Raw genomic sequence first — 20,472 nt, 5'->3', positions numbered from 1 at the left:
TATTCTTTTGGAAAACAATTAGTATAAGTCCCTAAATGTCTCAAGTTGTCTAGCATCAGTGACTAAAATAATACGTAAAAATAAAAACAGAAAAAAGAGCAGTAGTCAGTAACTCACCACTTAAACGTACAGCTTAAAATGGAAATTCCTAGGCAATTCTATGGCACATACTTGTGGAAAATGTTACATTCAGCAGTCAGAATTGGCCTCGGATCATCAAAACAGTGGTTGTTACCATCATTTATTAACTTGAAGCTTCTCAATTCGAGATGCTATGTAAATTGAAGGCATTCATTTTCTACCCAAAAAACATCACAATTTGGGTTTAATTCTAGCTCTGCCATTTGCTGCTTGTGTGACCTTAAGCATATTAACCACTCCAAGCCTCAGTATTTCCACCAATAAAATAAGGCCGCTGTGCTTACTTGGCAGCATATATACTAAAATTGGAACGATACAGAGAAGATTAGCATGGTCCCTGCGCAAAGATGACATGCAAATTCGTGAAGCATTCCATATTTTTAACAGACAACCAACAGAATAAGAGAAAATTTTTGCAATCTATCCATCTGACAAAGGTCTAATATCCAGAGTCTACAAGGAACTTAAATTTATAAGAAAAAAACAAACAACTCCATTAAAAAGTGGGCAAAGGACATGCATAGACACTTCTCAAAAGAAGACATCCATGCAGCCAACAAACATATGAAAAAAAGCTCAACATCACTGATCATTAGAGAAATGCAAATCAAAACCACAATGCAATACCATCTCATGCCAGTCAGAATGACGATTATTAAAAAGACAAGAAACAACAGATACTGGTGAAGTTGTGGAGAAAAAGAAACACTTCTACACTGTTGGTGGGAATGAGATCAGTTCAACTATTGTGGAAGACAGTGTGGTGATTCCCCAAAGATCTACAAACAGAAATACTATTTGCTCCAGCAATTTCATTACTAGGTATATACCTGAAGGAATAGAAGTCATTCTATTATAAAGATACATGCACGCATATGTTCATTGCAGTACTAGTCACAATAGCAAAGATACGGAATCAACCCAAATGCCTATCAATAGTAGACTGAATAAAGAAAATGTGGTGCATATACACCATGGACTACTATGCAGCTATAAAAAGGAATGAGATCATGTCCTTCGCAGGGAGGTGGATGGAGCTAGAAGCCATTATCCTCAGCAGACTAACACAGGTACAGAAAACCAAACACTGCATGTTCCACAGGTGGAACACGCTACCCCAAGTGGAAGCTGAACTATGAGAACACATGAACACATAGGGGGAACAACATACACTGAGGATTGTTGGAGGTGGTTGCAGGGGAGGGAGAGCATCAGGAAGAACAGCAAATGGGTACTGGGCTTAATACCTGGGTGATGGGTTGATCTGTGCAGCAAACCACCATGGCAGACGTTTACCTATGTAACAAATGTGCACATCCTGCACATGTATGTCAGAACTTAAAATAAAAGTCGATTTAAAAAAATAGGGCTGCCAGGCATCGTGGCATATGCCTGTAGTCCCAGCTACTTGGAAGGCAGAGGCCTCAGGATTACTTGAGCTCAGGGGTTCCAGGCTGTAGTGTGCAATGATTGTAACTGTGAATAGCCACTGTACTCCAACCTGGACAACATAGTGAGACTCCATCTCAGAAAAAAAAAGGCTAATAATAGTAGCTACTCCATAGAATAGCTCTTCTTGGAGAAAATTTAATTGGATAGTACTTATAAAGTACTTATCAGAGTGTGTAGTATATAGCATGCCTTCTACTAATAGTAAGAATAATGAACATTCTTCTGATTTCAAGTTTTTTCCAACATATTATGTTGCATTGGTAATCCTTCATTAAAAAATGTACTTTGCCATTTGACGTGCCTTACACTTGTAATTCCAGCAATTTGGGAGGCCATTGGGGGAGAATCACTTGAAGCTAGGAGTTCAAGACCAGCCTGGGCAAGAAAGTGAGACCCTGTCTCTACAATAAATAAATAAATAAATAAATAAATAAATAATAACCAAGTGCAGTGGTGTGTGCCTATAGTCCCAGCTACTTAGGAGGCTGAGGCAGAAGAATCATTTGATTGCCCAGAAGTTTGAGGCTGCAGTGAGCTATGATCATGTGACTGCACTCTAATCTGGGTGATACAGCAACACCTTGCTGCTTAAAAAAAGGACTTAAATTTTTTTTTTTAAACTTTACACAATCTGATGTGAGAAAGACTGCCTCTGAAGTCAAGGAAATTTGAGTAACAAATATGGATTCTTGGCCCAGTGGTCTAGTACTCTAGATCTCTGGTTTTCAACCTGAGTTCTGTAGAATCCTAAGTTTTTTGTTGTTGTTGGCTTTTTTTGAGACAGAGTCTTGCTCTGTCACCCAGGCTGGAGTGAACTCATGTAATCTCGGCTCACTGCAACCTCTGCCTCCCAGGTTCAAGCGATTCTCCTGTCTCAGCCTCCCGAGTAGCTGGGATGACAGGCGCCCGCCACTACACCTGGCTAATTTTTGTATTTTTAGTAGAGCTGGAGTTTTACCATATTGGCTAGGCTTGTCTTGAACTCCTGACCTCAAGTGATCCGCCTGCCTGGGCCTCCCAAAGTGCTGGAATTACAGGCGTGAGCCACCGTGCCCGGCCCAAATCCTAAGATTCTAAGGAGGTTCTTTAGAGGTTCACAAATATTTGATTAGAATTTTACATTAAAACTATGATTTAGGGCCAGGTCCAGTAGCTCATGCCTGTAATCCCAGCATTTTGGGAGGCTGAGGTGGGCGGATTGCTTGAGGACAGGAGTTCAGGACCAGCTTGGCCAACAGAGCAAAACCACATCTCTACTAAAAATACAAAAAAGATTAGCTGGCAGAATAGTACACACCTGTAATCCCAGCTACTCGGGAGGCTGAGGGACAAGAACTGCTCGAACCTGGGAAGCGGAGGTTGCAATGAGCCGAGATTGCTCCACGGCACTCCAGCCTGGGTGACAGAGCGAGACTCTGTTTCAAAATAAATAAATAAAATATAATAATAATTAAGTAATTAAAAATAAAAGTATGATTTAGAAAACAAATTGAATTCTCAATATGTTATACAGAAATATCCTGGAGGTTACCAACAAATGGATTCTTACACTACCAGATAATTCATTTTGTAGAGATCTCAGAATAAAGCTTCCTCTGCCGTCTGTTTAACTGAAGAGTACCAAGATAATCGAGCTATTAAATATCTGCTAGACTGTGAGTGACTTAGAAAGTTCCCCACACTTTATAGCCAAAACAAATGCAGATATAAATTATATGCGAAGGCCATCTACAACACTTGATTTCATATTTGGTCTGATTTCAACAGTTTTGTTGTTCTTGCTGATTTACTTGCTAAAAATAAATGCTGTACTTTGGCATTAACTAAATTCATGCTACAAAACAGCTCATCATTAGATATTGTCTGTGAAAAAACAATCTCCTGGTTAAGAGTATACGGAGCTGGGTGTGGTGGATCACGCTTGTAATCCCAGCACTTTGGGAGGTGGAGGTGGGCAGATCGCCTGAGGTCAGGAGTTCAAGATCAGCCTGGCCAACATGGCAAAACCACACCTCTACTAAAAATATAAAAATTAGTGCGGCGTGGTGGTGGGCACCTATAATCCCAGCTACTGGGGAGGCTGAGGCACGACAATTGCTTGAACCCAGGGGGCAGAGGTTGCAGTGAGCCAAAATTTTACCATTGTACTCCAGCCTGGCGACAGAGCAAGATTCTATCTCAAAAAAAAAAAAAAAAAAAAAGTATGGAAAGTGCTTCTCAAACAAACTGTAGAAATGTGTTTAGAAAAAAAAAAAAAAGTTGATTTTATAGGTACAGATTTTTGATGGAGAAGAAAAAGCAGGCAAATTAATAATAACAGAAAATATGAGCTGATAAGATGGAAAAAATAAGAATTTAATAAAGCTTGCAGTCAGGTGTGGTGCCTCTCATTTGTAATCCCAGCATTTTGGGAAGTGAGGTGGGAGGATCACTTGAGCCTAGGCGTTAGAGGACAACCTGGGCAACATAGTGAGACCCAGTTTCTACAAAAAATATAAAAAATAGCCAGGTGTGGTCGCGTGTGCCTGTAGTCCCAGCTTCTTGGGAGGCTGAGGCAGGAAGATGATTTGAGCCCAGGAATTTGAGGCTGCAATGTGTCATGACTACTTCACTGTACTCCAGCCCAGGTAACAGAGCAAGACACTGTCTCAAAAAATAAAAAAAATAAAAAATAGGCTGGGCATGGTGGCTCATGCCTGTAATCCCAACACTTTGGGAGGCTGAGGCGGGTGGGTCATTTGAGGTCAGGAGTTTGAGACCAGCCTGTCCAACATGGTGAAACCCTGCTTTCACTAAAAATACAAAAATTAGCCAGGCATGCTGGTGGGAGCCTATAATCCCAGTTACTCGGGAGGCTGAGGCAGAAGAATCACTTGAACTCAGGAGGTGGAGGTTGCAGTGAGCCAAGATCTGCCACTGTACTCCAGTCTGGGCAACAGAGCAAGATGCTGTCTTAAAAATAAATTAAAATAAATAAATAAAATAAAAGATGCAGTTAGATCATGTAGAACAAATCTACAATTCGTTAATATGTGTGCATATATATACACACATATATATGTATGTATCTGTGTGTATATATATATAAATGTGTGCATATATATATACATATATATGTATGTGTGTGTGTGTATATATGTACAAGTAAAAAATGTGGAATGGGCCAGGCACAGTGGCTCACACATATAATTGCAACACTTTGGTGGACTGAGGTGGGTGGATCACTTGAGTCCACAAGTTCATAGTCAGCCTGGTCAATGTAGTGAGACCCCATCTCTATCTAAAAGAAAGAAAAGAAAAGAGAGAGATAAAGGGAGGAAAGAAAGAAGGAAAAAAGAAAGAAAAAGAAAGAGAGAAAGAGAGAAAAGAAAGAAAGAAAAGAAAAAGAAAGAAAGAAAGAAAGAGAGCAAAGGAAGGAAGGAAAGAAGAAAGGAGGGAGAGAAGAAAGAAAGGAAGGGAAGGATAAAAGAAAGGAGGGAGGGAGGAGAGGAAGAAAGGTTGCAGAATTTGATAAAGAAAATACAACATTATATATTCGTTCCTCACACCTATTTGTAGTTTAGAGAATAAGCAAACAATTTCCCTAGTGGCATGGAAAAGGGAAAGTTTAAATTATCCCTGACTACGGATTTGTGGTTATGATGAGGTACCAAGGGATTTAGAAGTAGGTACTGTTCTTAAAAGGTTAGGCAGGGCCGGGCGCGGTGGCTCAAGCCTGTAATCCCAGCACTTTGGGAGGCCGAGACGGGCGGATCACGAGGTCAGGAGATCGAGACCATCCTGGCTAACACGGTGAAACCCCGTCTCTACTAAAAAAATACAAAAAACTGGCCGGGCGAGGTGGCGGGCGTCTGTGGTCCCAGCTACTCGGGAGGCTGAGGCAGGAGAATGGCGTAAACCCCGGAGGCGGAGCTTGCAGTGAGCGAAAATCGGGCCACTGCACTGCAGCCTGGGCGACAGAGCAAGACCCCGTCTCAAAAAAAAAAAAAAAAAAAGGTTAGGCAGGCAGAGGTGGGCAGGAAAATGAAAGGAATCACAATTTCTGGGCCATGAAGCAAAGCAGCTTTATGATGAGTTTAAGCACACTAAGACTCGCCTGTTTTAGTTATCCTAAGAACAGAAATGGACTGCACAGTCAGAATAGTGAAAGAGGAAGCACATAGCTTCAAATGTGAGTTGTAGCTTCTTTCTACAGAGAGGAATCTTGAGATTGATTTGGGCACCAAGCCTTATGATTTGAAGCAAAATGTCAAATAACCATTAGAAGAAGAGCCAGCACACTGTAACTTTCCCCCATAAATATAAATGTCATATTCTTTGAGGAAAATTCTACATTAGATTGCAAGTAAATCATATACCACCAACCTTTGCATATCCTGTAAGTCACAAGTTACTAGATATATATGATAAGCCCAGAAGCCAGGAATCATATTAAATTAAAAAGGGCTGCCAGGTATGGTGGCTCACACCTGTAATCCCAGCACTTTGGGAGGCCAAGGTGGGTGGATCACTTGAGGTCAGGAGTTCGAGACCAGCCTGGCCAATATGGTGAAACCCCATCTCTACCAAAAATACAAAAATTAGCCGACGTCATGGTGCACACCTATAGTCCCAGCTACTTGGGAGGCTGAGGCAGGAGAATCGCTTGAACCCAGGAGGCAGGGGTTGCAGTGAGCTGAAATTGTGCCACTGCACTCCAGTCTGGGCGATGGAGCAAGATTCTGTCTCAAAAAAAAAAAAAAAAAAAAATTAAAAAGGGCCTAGAAAAAAGTCATGCACAACAGCATATTAATTAACACTAGAAAGGAGATTTTAGAACAAATACTATTTAAAGCTTATTTGCATTAAACAAGATTACATACAAAAATCTGTCTTAAAATCTTCACTTACAGAGTTATATATACTGTTACAGAAAGCTGTCCAAGATATAGTGCCCTTGATTAGGGCAGCATACAGAATGGATTGTTCATTTCCATGGAATATATAAATAAAATAATATGTAGGCCTCAATTAATGACTTTAAATTGTTCCTGAAGATCTTGTCATTAAATGAAAAAGTATTTTCATTCATTTTAATGGAGAAAAATTATGATCACAGTGTATTCCATCCTAAGACACCCAAACAATTCTTACAAACAGAAAAATCAGAATAATGAAAACAAAATGATGTAAGTAATAAAAAGTGTTTGAAGGTAAATAAATACACTTTGAACATAAAATGTAGTAAATGAAACTGTATCATATTCGCCAAAGGAAGAAGGTTCCTATTTTGATAGAAGAAGGAAGTGGAGTTTTTCTTTGGGAGAGGGTGGAGAAGCAGATGATTAATTTTCAAACAGGCAACTCTTTGTGGGTTCATGGTTATCTTGCACTCAAACAGCTCACAACCAACTGGAGAGTGGTAGCCACTATTGTAAAAAACAGTTTAAAATTTGGAGATAGGTACAGATATAGATATAAAACACAAAACAGTGGGGTTGTCAGACATGGGATTATTAGCCACTTTTACTTTCTATACTATATACCTTATAAAATTTAAGATTTACAATGAGCATGCATTTGTGTTCACAGGAAATAAAAGCTGAAGAAAAAATTGTTTATTGTAACATGTAACCAAAGCTGATACTCTTGTTATATATAAAGTTAATATATATAAACTGACAGGACTGGCTATATCATTTGTGGAGACCCATAATTTCTGGAGCCCAGTGCAAAATGAAAGGTGGAAACTTCTGTCCTAAAATTGTTAACAAGTTCAAGATGGCAACAGCAGAGCATTAAACTGAGTTCGAGGCCCCTGTAAGTGTGGGGCCCAGTGTGAATACAAGGGTATGGGCCCATGAAACTAGCCCTGAAAATTGATAAGGAAAACACAAAGGCTCTAGTATACAATGGAAAAAGGATATGAAAAGACAATTCACAATACAGGAAGTTAAAATGATTAGTAAACATATAAAATGTTCAAACTCACCAGTTATCATAGAAATGCAAATTAAAATAACATGCCATTTCTTCCCTATCAAACTGAAAACAATGTATCTTAAATGATAACACCTAATGTTGGACTGGAAGGTAAAATGAGTATCCCATTCATTCCTAGGAGATTCTATACTGAAATAATCCTTTGAAAAATGATTTGATGCAATCTATCAGGAGGTCTAAAATGTTTTATAAACTTTGAGTACTTCTCCTTTTAGAAATTTAAGGAAATAACATGAAAGAAACACAAAAATATATAAACAAAGATATTTTCACCAAAGCCTTTGAAGCCCAACATTAAAAACATGCAATAGATTTTTTAAGCATTAAAAATGTCAACTATAACTACATAATTTTCATACTTATAACCCAAAAATTTCATTTCTACTTGTCTACCCCAAAGAAGCGTATATTAAAGAAAATTCATTGCAGCAATGTTGGAATAGGTAAATAGTGGAAATAACTCAGGACAATGACTAAATAAACTGTGATATTTTCATACTGAGGAAACTTCTACGTGGGAGTGGTGTTCAAAATTCTATTGATACCTATCCTTACACCTAAATACTTTAATATTTGAAAAAGGAGACATTTTATTCATGTATTACATGCATGATTAAATCAAATTATATGTTTACATTTTTAAAGATGGAGGAAATGCTTATCATGTGATGTTATGTGAGAAAAAAGCAGAGAACTCAATTGTGCATACATCATGATGTGGAATGTATAGAGAAACCTCTAGAAGGATACAACCCAGAATGTTATCAGTAACTGGTTGCCTCTAGATGGGAGGATTATGGTTTGTTGGGTTTTGTTTATTCTTTGTGCTCTGTTTCTTTTGTACTTTCCTTTTTTTTTTTTTTTAAAACCATAAACATGTATTGTAACAAAATAACAAGGACAAAACTACTCTCTCTCACCCACCCCCCAAAACCCAGACTCTAATATATATGAATCTTCTGGATCAAGTCATTGAACCTGATCTTGAAGCATTAGAGACGCATGACTGAGCAAATATAGAGCAAAATATATTAAGCTGAGGCATGTGATTTTTTTAATAAAAAAGAGATTACTGTAAGATTATTACATTTGTGAGCCTAGTTTCAAGTCAGACTAACATAAAACACCAATACATTTAATATCTAATCTGTAATAACCATAGAATTCATAATTACATAAATAAACCTAAGTAAGTAATATAACATTTTAGACATCTTTGAGGGTATTTTTTTTTTTCAAAAAAAGGGAAGTGCAAGAGAACCTCTCAGTTTTTAACACCCCCCGCCTCCGCCCCAGGTATGTTGGTCTAAATGATGACAAAATATACCAGTGGAGAAATAGGTATTGCAAAAGTATGAAACTTAGCAGATGCAACAACTCTTGGGAATGAGACTTGGGAATAAGAGAGAGAGAAAGGGAGACATTGAGAGAGAACTTACGATAATTAGGAGGCAACTGAAGAAGAGGAGGATGGGACAGAGGTGGTTAGTCTAGTGTTTTCCAAATGACCAAGTGACTACCACATAAGGCCATTGTGAAGGTTTCATGGACTAATTCATGTCACATGCTTACCATAGTAGGCACTCAGTAAGAGTTAACTATTATAACTTTTGATGGTTATATTTCTTATTGTGAATTAACACATTAGCATTCTTACAGCTAAATTAGTCTCCTGTATTTTTGGTTAGGGTGCATATATGCCCTGGAACCCAGTCTCATGTAGATGATCCAATATACTGAATTTCCAAGACTATAAAACTAAGACAAGATGCTGAGACATACTGATGTTTTACTGGATTGCCACCCTATACAGATCAAAATTTTGTAAAATGAGGAATGAAAAATGCACACTCTTTGATTCTTAAATTTAGTGCCAAAGAACTTCATGATAAGGATTTAATTCTGACGTTGACCAAGAAAATTGCAATAATTTAGCAGATCCGTAGAAATGTAACGATGTCTGTTTCATATTTCGAATAAAACACGGAGAATATTGGAAGCAATCTTTGAAATGAATCTTATTTTGCCAGTTAATGACCTAGTAGTTGAGAAAGAGAAACGCAGCCCTTGACATCAGAAGCTGGCCTGGCACTGGCAGTTAGGCCACAGTGTTTTCCTGTGAAATAGAAACAATTTCACCGAACATCAACATCATATAAAGTTGCTCTGTGACCTTGATGGATAAAGACAAAAATAAGGCCTCCCCATAATCACGTCTGACTACAGACAAAGCATGAACATTGCCCAAGCCTCAAAGTACCAAACATCTCCCTATCCTGGCAAATATTAATATAAGTGCCTGCTACTTTTTTTTTTTTTTTTTTTTTTTTTTTACCAATTACACCTTTAGCGTGGGTTTGGTCTCCCCTTCCCTTAGATAAAATATGGTAAGATACCTAATCATAGAATCGCCCCTACATCCTAAAAGTCTCCAATCAAGAGCAAACCCAGCTTCCTTAAACCCTTCAAAATCACCTAACATAAGCCCAAATCCTAGGAAGTTTTTCTAACCTGTGCTGCAATATCCCACAGTCCCTGTGGTGTCTGTTCTCCCTCACTGCAATGAGTGACGAATCCAGTTTGTTTAACTGTTAGCATATTCCTAGTGGCTCTTGGCTAAGGGCATTGATATAGTCATATTTGAAATATATCTCCCAATTTTTCTTTTCTTTTCTTTTCTTTTTTTTTTTTTTTTTTGAGACGGAGTCTCGCTCTGTCGCCCAGGTTGGAGTACAATGGCGCGATCTCGACTCACTGCAAGCTCCGCCTCCTGAGTTTACGCCATTCTCCTGCCTCAGCCTCCGGAGTAGCTGGGACTACCGGCGCCCGCCACCACGCCCAGCTATTTTTTTTTTTTTCTTTTTTTGTATTTTCAGTAGAGACAGGGTTTCACCTTGTTAGCCAGGATGGTCTCGATCCGCTGATATCGTGATACACCCGCCTTGGCCTCCCAAAGTGCTGGGATTACAGGTGTGAACCATCGCGCCTGGCCTATATCTCCCAATTTTTAATAAGTAGTTCACTTTGGCTTTGACAAAACAGGCACAAAAAGATGCATTCAGATTTCAGCTTTTGCTCCTGGCATGGAAATAAAATGATATTCCTATGCCAAACTCAAATAGGCCCTTCTTCTAAGCTAGCTCACATAAACTTTAACCACAAACTATAAATTTCTAATGGCAAGTTTATGAACAGAAATGTTCCAAAAAATAGTGCTATGGTCTGAATGTTTGTGTTCCTGCTCCCACCCCCCAATTCGTATGCTGAAACCTAATCCCCAGTGTGATACGCATATGAGGTGGGGCCTTTGGGAGACGATTAGGTCATCAGGGCAGAGCTCTCATGGGGTTAGTGCTCTTATAAAATTGTCCCACGGGAGCTTGCTCCTGCTTTCCACCACATGAAGGCACAGCAAGAAGGCGCTGTCTATAAATTAGAAAGCTCTCGCCACCAGAATCTGCCAGTGCCTTGATCTTGGACTTCCCAGTCTCCAGATCTGTGAGAAATAAATTTCTGTTGTTTGTAAGCTGCCCAGTTGATGGTATTTTTTTATGCCAGTCCAAACGTACTAAGACAGAGTGAAAGCAACTCCTACCCATTGATTATAGTCATGAGTTTCATATGCAGAATTACTCATACCAAGAGCCTACGCATTGTCTTTTTACAAACTCCTAATTGTTAACAATTTTGGTCTTTAGCTGTGATCCAAACCTACACATCACTAGTTCTTCTTGGTGTTAAGAGAGTTGTTTGTTAAGTAGGAAAACAGTCCCTCAAGAACAAACCATCAGCTGATAGTCCTTTTGTACCCAATACTATTTTTTATTTATTCTTCTTGTTAGAGCTGCTTTTTCAGTGCTCTAAGGACACTCATATTTGCAATGTCTATAGCCATACTCACTTGGGATCCTTGGGAAGAGTGACAGAATAATTCCTTGTACATCCAACATTCCAAAGATGAAAACATCCAAATAACCAGGCTTTTGAGAGTGAGAGTGGTTGGGGTCAGTAAACAAGATAACATAAAATTAACTAATTATTTTATTGAATTTCTGGTAGTAATATAGTTAGCATGAATTTATGTAAAATTTTTATACTTTCTACATCTTTAGTAAAATGTGGGACTATCTGTTGTTCAAGTCAACAACATCTGTTGCTTATTGATTGAATTACATTGTCACTCTTATTGATGATCCTGATGCAGTCATTGCAAAGTCCTGAAATGCCTTGTAAATTATATATACATATATATAAAAGATAGTGTGTATAACAATAGAGGCAAGTTTTAAAAAATGTTTTACTCTTTTGAAAATTAATAATGCATATATATTATGTATTGTGACTCATTCATATTCTAGATAGTCTAGATAAATAAAAACTTCCTCTAAATCCACTCTGACATTCAGTTGTAATCTCCTTTTTTTTTTTTTTTAAAGACAGGGTCTTGCCCTGTCGCCCAGCCTGGAGTGCAGTGGCACAATCACAGCTCGCTGCAGCCTTCACTTCCCTGGCCCAAGTGATCCTCTTGCTTCAGCCTCCCAAGTAGCTGGGAATACAGGTGCATCACCACATCCAGCTAATTTTTGTATTTTTTTTGTAAAGATGGGGTCTCACTATGTTGCCCAAGCTGGGCTTGAACTCCTGGACTCAATCAATCCACCCACTTTGGCCACCCAAAGTGCTAGGATTACAGGGATGAGCCACCATGCCCTTCTGAAAATGACATTTTTTTAACCTCTGTAATCTCTTTTCATATCTCACAACCCAATTTAACCTAATGAGAAAGCCAGCAGTTGAAGTCCCATAGTGGGACATCCCACAACATAACTGGCCAGTACTTCTCAAAACTTTCAAGTTTATCAAAAACATGGAAAGTCTAAAAACGGTCGTAGTCAGGATGATATAGTTTGGCTGTGTCCCCACCCAAAATCTCGTCTTAAATTATAATTCCCATAATTCCCATTTGTCAAGGGCAGGATCAGGTGGAAGTAATCGGATCATGAGGGCAGTTTCCCCATGCTGTTCTCATGATAGAGGGTGAGTCTCATGAGATCTGACGGTTTTGTAAGCATCTGGCATTTCTCCTGCTTGCACTTCTTCCTGCTACCTTGTGAAGAAGGTGCCTTGCTTCCCCTTCATCTTCCACCATGATTTTAAGTTTCCTGAGGCCTCCCCAGCAATGCTGAACTGTGAGTCAATTAAACCTCCTGCATTTGTAAATTACCCAGTCTCTGGCAGGTCTTTACAGCAGTATGAAAATGGACTAATACACAGGAGAAGCCTAAGGAGACGTGAGGACTAAAGGTAATGGGGGACTCTGAAACAGAAAAGAGACATTAGGTTAAAACCAAAAGAAATCTGAAGAAAGTATGAATGTTAGTTAATAATAAACAAACAAAAATTGTGGATTTTCACTCATCTTGTATTACTTCGAAACATACTTATTTCAGAAGATGTAGTTAGAGTTACAAGTTATGGTCTGTTGCCACAGAACTGAGTAACTCATTCTGCAGGTCATCAGAACCACGGCTATTTTTCTGCCTTATTCCTGTTCTGGCAGACCAAAAAATAATTTTTAACAAGTGTACTTTCTTTTCAGAAAATAATCGAGTTGTTTTCTTGAAATACAGTTGTTTTAAAAGAAACACATGCTACTTATTTTTAAAAAATACTGTCAAATCCAATGGTTAACTACAAATCTAGGCAGTCTAGATCTGTGCTGTTCTTCAGGGCATTTATTTCCTTGTTTAAAAATGTTTATTATAAAGCCGGGCAGGGTGGCTCACGCCTGTAATCCCAGAACCTTGGGATTACAAATCCCAGCTGCATAGCTGGGTTTACAGGCACCCACCACCATGCACGGCTAATTTTTGTATTTTCAGTAGATACGGGGTTTTGCCATGTTGGCCAGGCTGGTCTCAAACTCCTGACCTCAGGCGATCCACCCGCCTCAGCCTCCCAAAGTGCTGGGATCATAGACATGAGCCACCACGCTGAGGCTGAGGTGGGCAGATCGCCTGAGGTCAGGAGTTTGAGACCAGCCTGGCCAACATGATGAAACCCCAACTCTACTAAAAATACACAAATTAGCCAGGCTTGGTGGCAGGTGCCTGTAGTCCCAGCTACTCAAGAGGCTGAGGCAGGAGAATGGCTTGAACCCAGGAGACAGAGGTTGTGGTGAGCCAAGATCACACCATTGCACTCCATCCTGGGCCACAAGAGCGAGACTTTGTCTAAAAAAAACACAAAAAAGCAGCAACAACAACAAAGAAGTTCATTGTAGTAAGACCAATTAAAAAGCAATGAACATTGAGAGGTACAATAGTTCAATGTTATATGCTTCTGGTATTTTCTCCATCCAGGTTATATATGAGTGGGAAATGGCTTACTTATAAACAATATGATTTTAGAACATGCTACTAGGTAATTTATATTCTTAAAACCATCAACAGGCCAGGCGCGGTGGCTCAAGCCTGTAATCCCAGCACTTTGGGAGGCCGAGACGGGCGGAAAACACGGTGAAACCCCGTCTCTACTAAAAAATACAAAAAAAAAACTAGCCGGGCGAAGTGGCGGGTACCTGTAGTCCCAGGTACTCGGGAGGCTGAGGCAGGAGAATGGCGTGAACCCAAGAGGCGGAGCTTGCAGTGAGCTGAGATCCAGCTACTGCACTCCAGCCTGGGTGACAGAGCAAGACTCCGTCTCAAAAAAAAAAAAAAAAATCAACAATATTTGATTAACATTCAAAATCGTGAAGCGTTGATGATTCCTTAAGTCCAATCAGAAACAAATGAGATCCTCTCCAGAATTCTTTTAGCAGTTATTTCTCAAGTTACATTAAGAGATTCTTTTTCATTAATATTTGATTCGGTACTACATCTGCTGTACAGATTTCTTCTTCATTTCAATTAACATATGAAATAATAGAAAATTTAATTGACCAAATCTCTTCCAAAGTCTCTGAAGTCTTTTCTCAGTATATGCAAAGACAGAAATAATCAATAATTCAAAATAATTGTCACAATGTTGTAATTCACCAAATCCTTCACTCCTCCAGAGCAAAAACATCTATTGCTTATCTTTCTGATTCTCATTGACTCGAACTTAGTGTCTTGCATACAATAAGTACTCAAATAGTAGTGAAGAAATAAATAATAATTTAAAGGGCAGTTTCACTTTGTGAAAGACATTGGAATTTTTGATAGCCCACTTACTTTCCTTATGTTAACATTTTTTCTATTTCTTGACAAATACCAACTAATGGCAGAGGGTAGTACCTTAGCTTGTTATAAAAGAAAAGCTAAACTGTGATCAAAAAATATTTTTTCTGTAGTTAATCCATAAAATACCCAAATCATACACAGGTAACGAAAAGTTGACTATGGTGTGATTACACTATGTAAAATAAAATAAATAGACAAAAACTAGCATGAGTTATATTATTAAATATTGCTATCTTTGAATGATGGATATATTTTTGGGTTGACATTAATAGAATCTGGAATAAGGGGTAGCTATACTTTTAGATTTTAGGATCTATTACTTCAATATTATTACACAATGTCTCTGAGTCTCCCAAAATATATTTCAAGTGACATGGTGCAAGAGCATTATTTCCTCATTATGCTTCTCTAAAACATGTTTTTCCTTCATAAGTAAATGACCTCATACTTATTCCTGTTATAACTCTTCAGGTAAATATATATTGCATACATTTCCATGCACATATGTAACTTTCCAGGGTCATGTTGAATTCTAATTCAGTTCCCCAGGATATCAAAGATCCCTCCTAATTCTTTTTTTTTTTTTTTTTTTTTGAGACAGAGTTTTGCTTTTGCCACCCAGGCTGGAGTGCAATGGCGTGATCTTGGCTCACTGCAATCTCCACCTCCCAGTTCAAGCGATTCTCTTTCCTCAGCCTGCTGCATAGCTGGGATAATTTTTGTATCTTTAGCCCAGCTAATTTTTGTATTTTTAGCAGAGACAGGGTTTTGCTGTGTTGGCCAGGCTAGCCTCAAACTCCTGACCTCAGGTGATCCGCCGGCCTCAGCCTCCCAAAGTGCTGGGATTACAGGCGTAAGCCACCACACCTGGCCAGAGATCCCTCCTAATTCTGTATCTTGAACATGCCTAAGCATTTTCACAATTCTTCATCAAAATACCTAATACATGCAATAATCACAAATAGCATCCATTGACATAATCCCAATTCAAAAACAGTTATGATAATTATGCCATAAATAGATAGCACAGTTAAATTCAAATCCAAGTAGGGTGTAGTTATGACTCTGTTAGGTTTCTATTTTTTTTTTCCTTTTGCTAACACAAAGTGCTCAATAGAAAAACTTTTTCAGGCCAGGCACAGTGGCTCACACCTGTAATCCCAGCACTTTGGGAGGCCAAGGCGGGCAGATCACCTGAGGTCAGGAGTTTGAGACCAGCCTGGCCAATATGCTTAAACCCCGTCTCAACTAAAAACACAAAAAAATTAGCTGGGCGTGGTGGCCGGCGCCTGTAGTCCTAGCTACTGGGGAGGCTTAGGCAGGAGATTCGCTTGAACACAGGAGGCAGAGGTTGCAGTGAACCGAGATCGCACCACTGCACTCCAGTCTGGGCAACAGAGCGAGACTCCGTCTCAAAAAAAAAAAAAAAAAAAAAAAAAAGTTTGCTTTTGTGTGTGAACTGAATGCTTGACAGCTCTATGGCAGGAAATTCACACTAGGACTCAAAATGGTCCCCATTAAGGTCTCACAGGGTGCTTGCAGTGGTTCCAGTTTACAAAGGGACTAAGCTTATGTAGGACTTCAGTCTCTCTGTGGCATTTTCTCTCTCTTTATGACCATTTCTATCCAGTGTCCTTTTAAGGTCAAGGGCTCCTAAACAAGATCTCTGGCTTAGAACAGAACTATAGAGAGAACAGCTAACTGTTGGTGACCTAATTCTCTTACCACTTACCACTTACACTGAAACCAGAAACAGATGTGAACAATAAGTTATTCTTTTCTTGAACAAAGATATTTTTGAAAGAGAAGGATGAAAAATATGACTAAGATATTTTTTGAGTTATATGAACAAACTGGGTGAGTTATTTTTAAAATACCTCAACTGCAGGCCGTATATCATGTGTTCATCCCAAGATTAAGAAGCATGGCCCAAGACTAAGAGGTAGAGTTTGTAGCTGCTTTTGGGCGTGGAAAGGCAACGGGAAACTATAGGGACCACCTGGTGGCGGAGGACCAGAGAACGTGGGCATGTTCTAAAGTCAGTGGGGAAGATTAGGTGAGAATTGTCCTTGAAGCTGCTTGCAGCCTCAGTGCCCATCAGACAGCAGCTCTGCAGAGCCACTGAAGCAACCGCCTAGGACAAAGGGCCAGCCCCTACCCCCCTATTTGCTGAGACTTAGGAGCCCAGAATTCTTGTGTAATTCCATTGAGGTAAAGAAGGAGCCCCTAACTAACTGAGGCTGACTTTGTCCCTCAGTTTCACCTCAAAGCAGATTAAGTTTGATTTAGGGAAATAAGGCTCTGTGGCTTTTTGCATCTTACTGTTTAGCACCCACTAAATATGGTTTTGGTTTTTTGGGTTTCTTTTTTTTTTTTTTTTTTTGAAGACAGCATTGCCCAGGCTAGAGTGCAATGGCACAACCAGGGCTCACTGCAGCCTCAACTTTCTGGGCTCCAGTGATCCTCCTGCCTCAGCTTTCCTAGTACCTAGGACTACAGGTGTGTGCCACCCCGCTTGGCAAAATTGTTTTAAAAAAATTTTAGTAGAGATGGGGTCGCACCGTGTTTCCCAGGCTGGTCTTGAACTCCTGGACTCAAGTGATGCTTCCGCCTTGGCCTTCCAAGGTGCTGGGATTACAGGACACTGCACCGAGCCACTAAATATGGTTTTAAATTTCTCAGTAAAGAAAGCCGGAATAGAGTAGGAACACTGCTGTCTGTGTGAGTATTCCCAACTACCCTGATTAGCATTTTCTCTTCCTGAAGTGTGGTGATCAGTAAATCTTAAATACTGTAATGGGCACAAGATGTGTTTTTTCCCTCTCTACTGTTTAGCTTTTTTTTTTTTTTTTTTTGACGAAGTCTTACTCTGTGGCTGGAATGCAATGGTGCAATCTGGGCTCACTGCAACTTCCACCTCCTGAGTTCAAGCCATTGTCCTAGCTCAGCCTCCTGAGTAGCTGGGATTATAGGTGCCTGCCACCACACTCGGCTGATTTTTGTATTTTTAGTATAGACAGGGTTTCACCAAGTTGGCCAGGCTGGTCTCAAACTCCTGACCTCAGGTGATCTGCCTGCCTCAGCCTCCCAAAATGCTGGCATTACAGGTGTGAGCCACTGCACCCTGCCAATTTCTGTGTTTTTAGTAGAGATGGGGTTTCACCATATTGGCCAGGCTGATCTGGAATACCTGACCTTAAGTGATCTGCCCACTTCAGCCTCCCAAGGTGCTGAGATTACAGGTGTACACCCACAGAGACACACACATGACAGCTAAACAGTTAAAGAAAAGTATGCAGTAAATGGAAAAAGGGACACTTTATGTGCCTGCTTCCCCATTAAGGTCTTACAGGGTGCTTGTAGTGGTTCCAGTTTACAAAGGGACTAAGCTTATGTAGGACTTCATTCTCTCTGTGGCATTTTCTCTCTCTTTATGACCATTTCTATCCAGTGTCCTTTTAAGGTCAAGGGCTCCTAAACAAGATCTCTGTCCTTTGTTAGCTTGATGTCAGTAAGTTTCCTCATATGCTTTTCTCCAAAATGGAATTTTGATCCTTTTAATCTGTTTCTGCAGTTTTGTTGATGGCCTCCATCCCCATTGAGTTCCTTTCCGAACTTTTCTTGTTGCTTCTATATTTGAAACTGGAGACACTGAAACATCTCTTGGAATAAGAATAACACTATTATGCCAGGTGCAGTGGTGCACGCCTGTAGTTCCAGCTACTATGGAGGCTGAGGGAAGAGTGCCTGAGACCAGGAGTTTAAGGCTGCAGCAAGCTATGATCGCACCTGTGAAAAGACACTGCACTTCAGCCTAGGCAACATAGTGAGACCCCATCTCTAAAAATACAAAACAAAAAAAGAAAAACTCTATTAATTTTGTATATATAGACTCAGTGGGCTCTGCAGCTATTCAGATCCAGACAAAGGACTGTCTTTAGATCAGCAAGTTTTGAAAGTAGAGAAAGGATATTCAGTCACCCCTAAAAAACACTGGTGGTGATCTCATTGTTATTTGTGTAAACTTTGCCCATAAAACTGAAAGCAAAGACTCTTCCTTTGACCACGTAAAGACAGAAAAAGAAGATGGTCATCTACAAGCCTAGAAGGGAAGCCTCTGAAGAAACCAACCCTGATAACACCTTGATCTCAGGTGTCTGGCCTCCAGAATTGTGCGAAAATAAATTTCTGTTTTGTTTTTTTGACGGAGTCTCGCTCTGTTGCCCAGGCTGGAGTGCAGTGCTGTGATCTTGGCTCACTGCAACCTCCGCCTCCTAGGTTCAAACAACTCTCCCATCGCAGCCTTCTGAGTAGCTGGGATTACAGGCACCCACCACCAGGCCCAGCTAATTTTTGTATTTTTAGTAGAGACGGGGTTTCGCCATGTTGGCCAGGCTGGTGTTGAACTCCTGACCTCAGGTGATCCACCTGCCTCAGCCTCCCAAAATGCTGGGATTACAGGTGTGAGCCACCATGCCCGTCCAAATTTCTGTTTTTTTTTTTTTTTTTAAAAAGACAATTCCTTAACTCCCATTCTTTCTCTTTCTCTTCTTGGGAAAGACCTCATTTACTGTTTGTATTTCCCCACCTTGACCATAGCTGCCATCCAGTTAGGATTTCAGCCAGTTACTCCACTAAACTGATTTTAACTGCTCTTGGTAATGTCACAATGACCTCCAACTTCTAAATTCAGTGGATATTTTCCATTTTCATCTTATGTGGTCTCTCAGCATTTGACAAACCTGACCACTCATTCTTCCCTGAAGCAGTCTCTCTTTGATTCACCTGGAAGCTTCTTCATGTCTCCCTTGAACTCTTCCATTTTTATCAGATTACTGCATTTTGGAGGTCCTCAAAGCTCTCTGAATTCTCCTTTCATGATATCACACTAGTCTAAATGATTGCATCCACGACCATGGTTTAATGACCGCTTATGTGCTGATGACTCCCAAAGTCATATCCTTAGGCCAGGCTCTGCTTCTGAACTTAGGATCACATATGCAACTGGTTGCTGGACATGGTCAAGAACTATGAATGGCCTGAGATCTTACCTTAGTTTCAAGTTAACTAATTAATCTGACACAATTTTATAAGCTCTGCCAGAAGACATGAGACTCTTGAGTCAAAAACAAAGGGCGGGCCAGGTACAGTGGCTCACGACTGTAATCCTAGCACTTTGGGAGGCTGAGGCGGGTGGATCACCTGAGATCAGGGGTTTGAGACTACCGTGGCCAACATGGCGAAACCCCGTCTATACTAAAAATATAAAAATTAGCCGGGCATGGTGGCACACACCTGTAATCCCAGCTCCTCTGGAGGCTGAGGAAGCAGAATCACTTGAACCCCGGAGGTGGAGGTTGCAGAGGTGGAGTTTGCAGTGAACTGAGATTGCACCACTGCACTCCAGCCTGTGCGACAGGAGCGAGATTCCATCTCAAAAAAACAAAACAAAACAAAAACAAAGGGCTTTATTATTCACAGAAGAGGAAGCATGACCTTCATGTTTGCATCTGCGCATTTACCTGCAAGACTCCACAGTGGTGATGGAAAGGTGGGCTCAGGTAGATGCTGCACAGTCTGTGGGTTCGTCTTACAGCCAAGGGACCCTGAACTTACCTGAACTTAGGAAGTCTCTATCTTTTTTTTTCTTTTTCTTTTTTTTTTTTTTTTTTTT

General features: G+C 40.0%; 1 non-coding gene across 1 annotated transcript; it reads left to right on the top strand.

Moving 5' to 3' along the window:
• Positions 1 to 417: 417 nt before the first annotated feature.
• On the top strand, positions 418 to 523 carry LOC116275209. The gene has a single exon (XR_004184150.1). It is a non-coding gene; the product is annotated as a U6 spliceosomal RNA (small nuclear RNA).
• Positions 524 to 20,472: the final 19,949 nt, after the last annotated feature.

Source organism: Papio anubis, chromosome 5 (assembly GCF_008728515.1).
Source record: "Papio anubis isolate 15944 chromosome 5, Panubis1.0, whole genome shotgun sequence".
Lineage (NCBI taxonomy): Eukaryota > Metazoa > Chordata > Mammalia > Primates > Cercopithecidae > Papio > Papio anubis.
The sequence above is the reverse complement of the archived record's forward strand: the minus strand, read 5'-3'. Positions and strand labels throughout refer to the sequence as shown.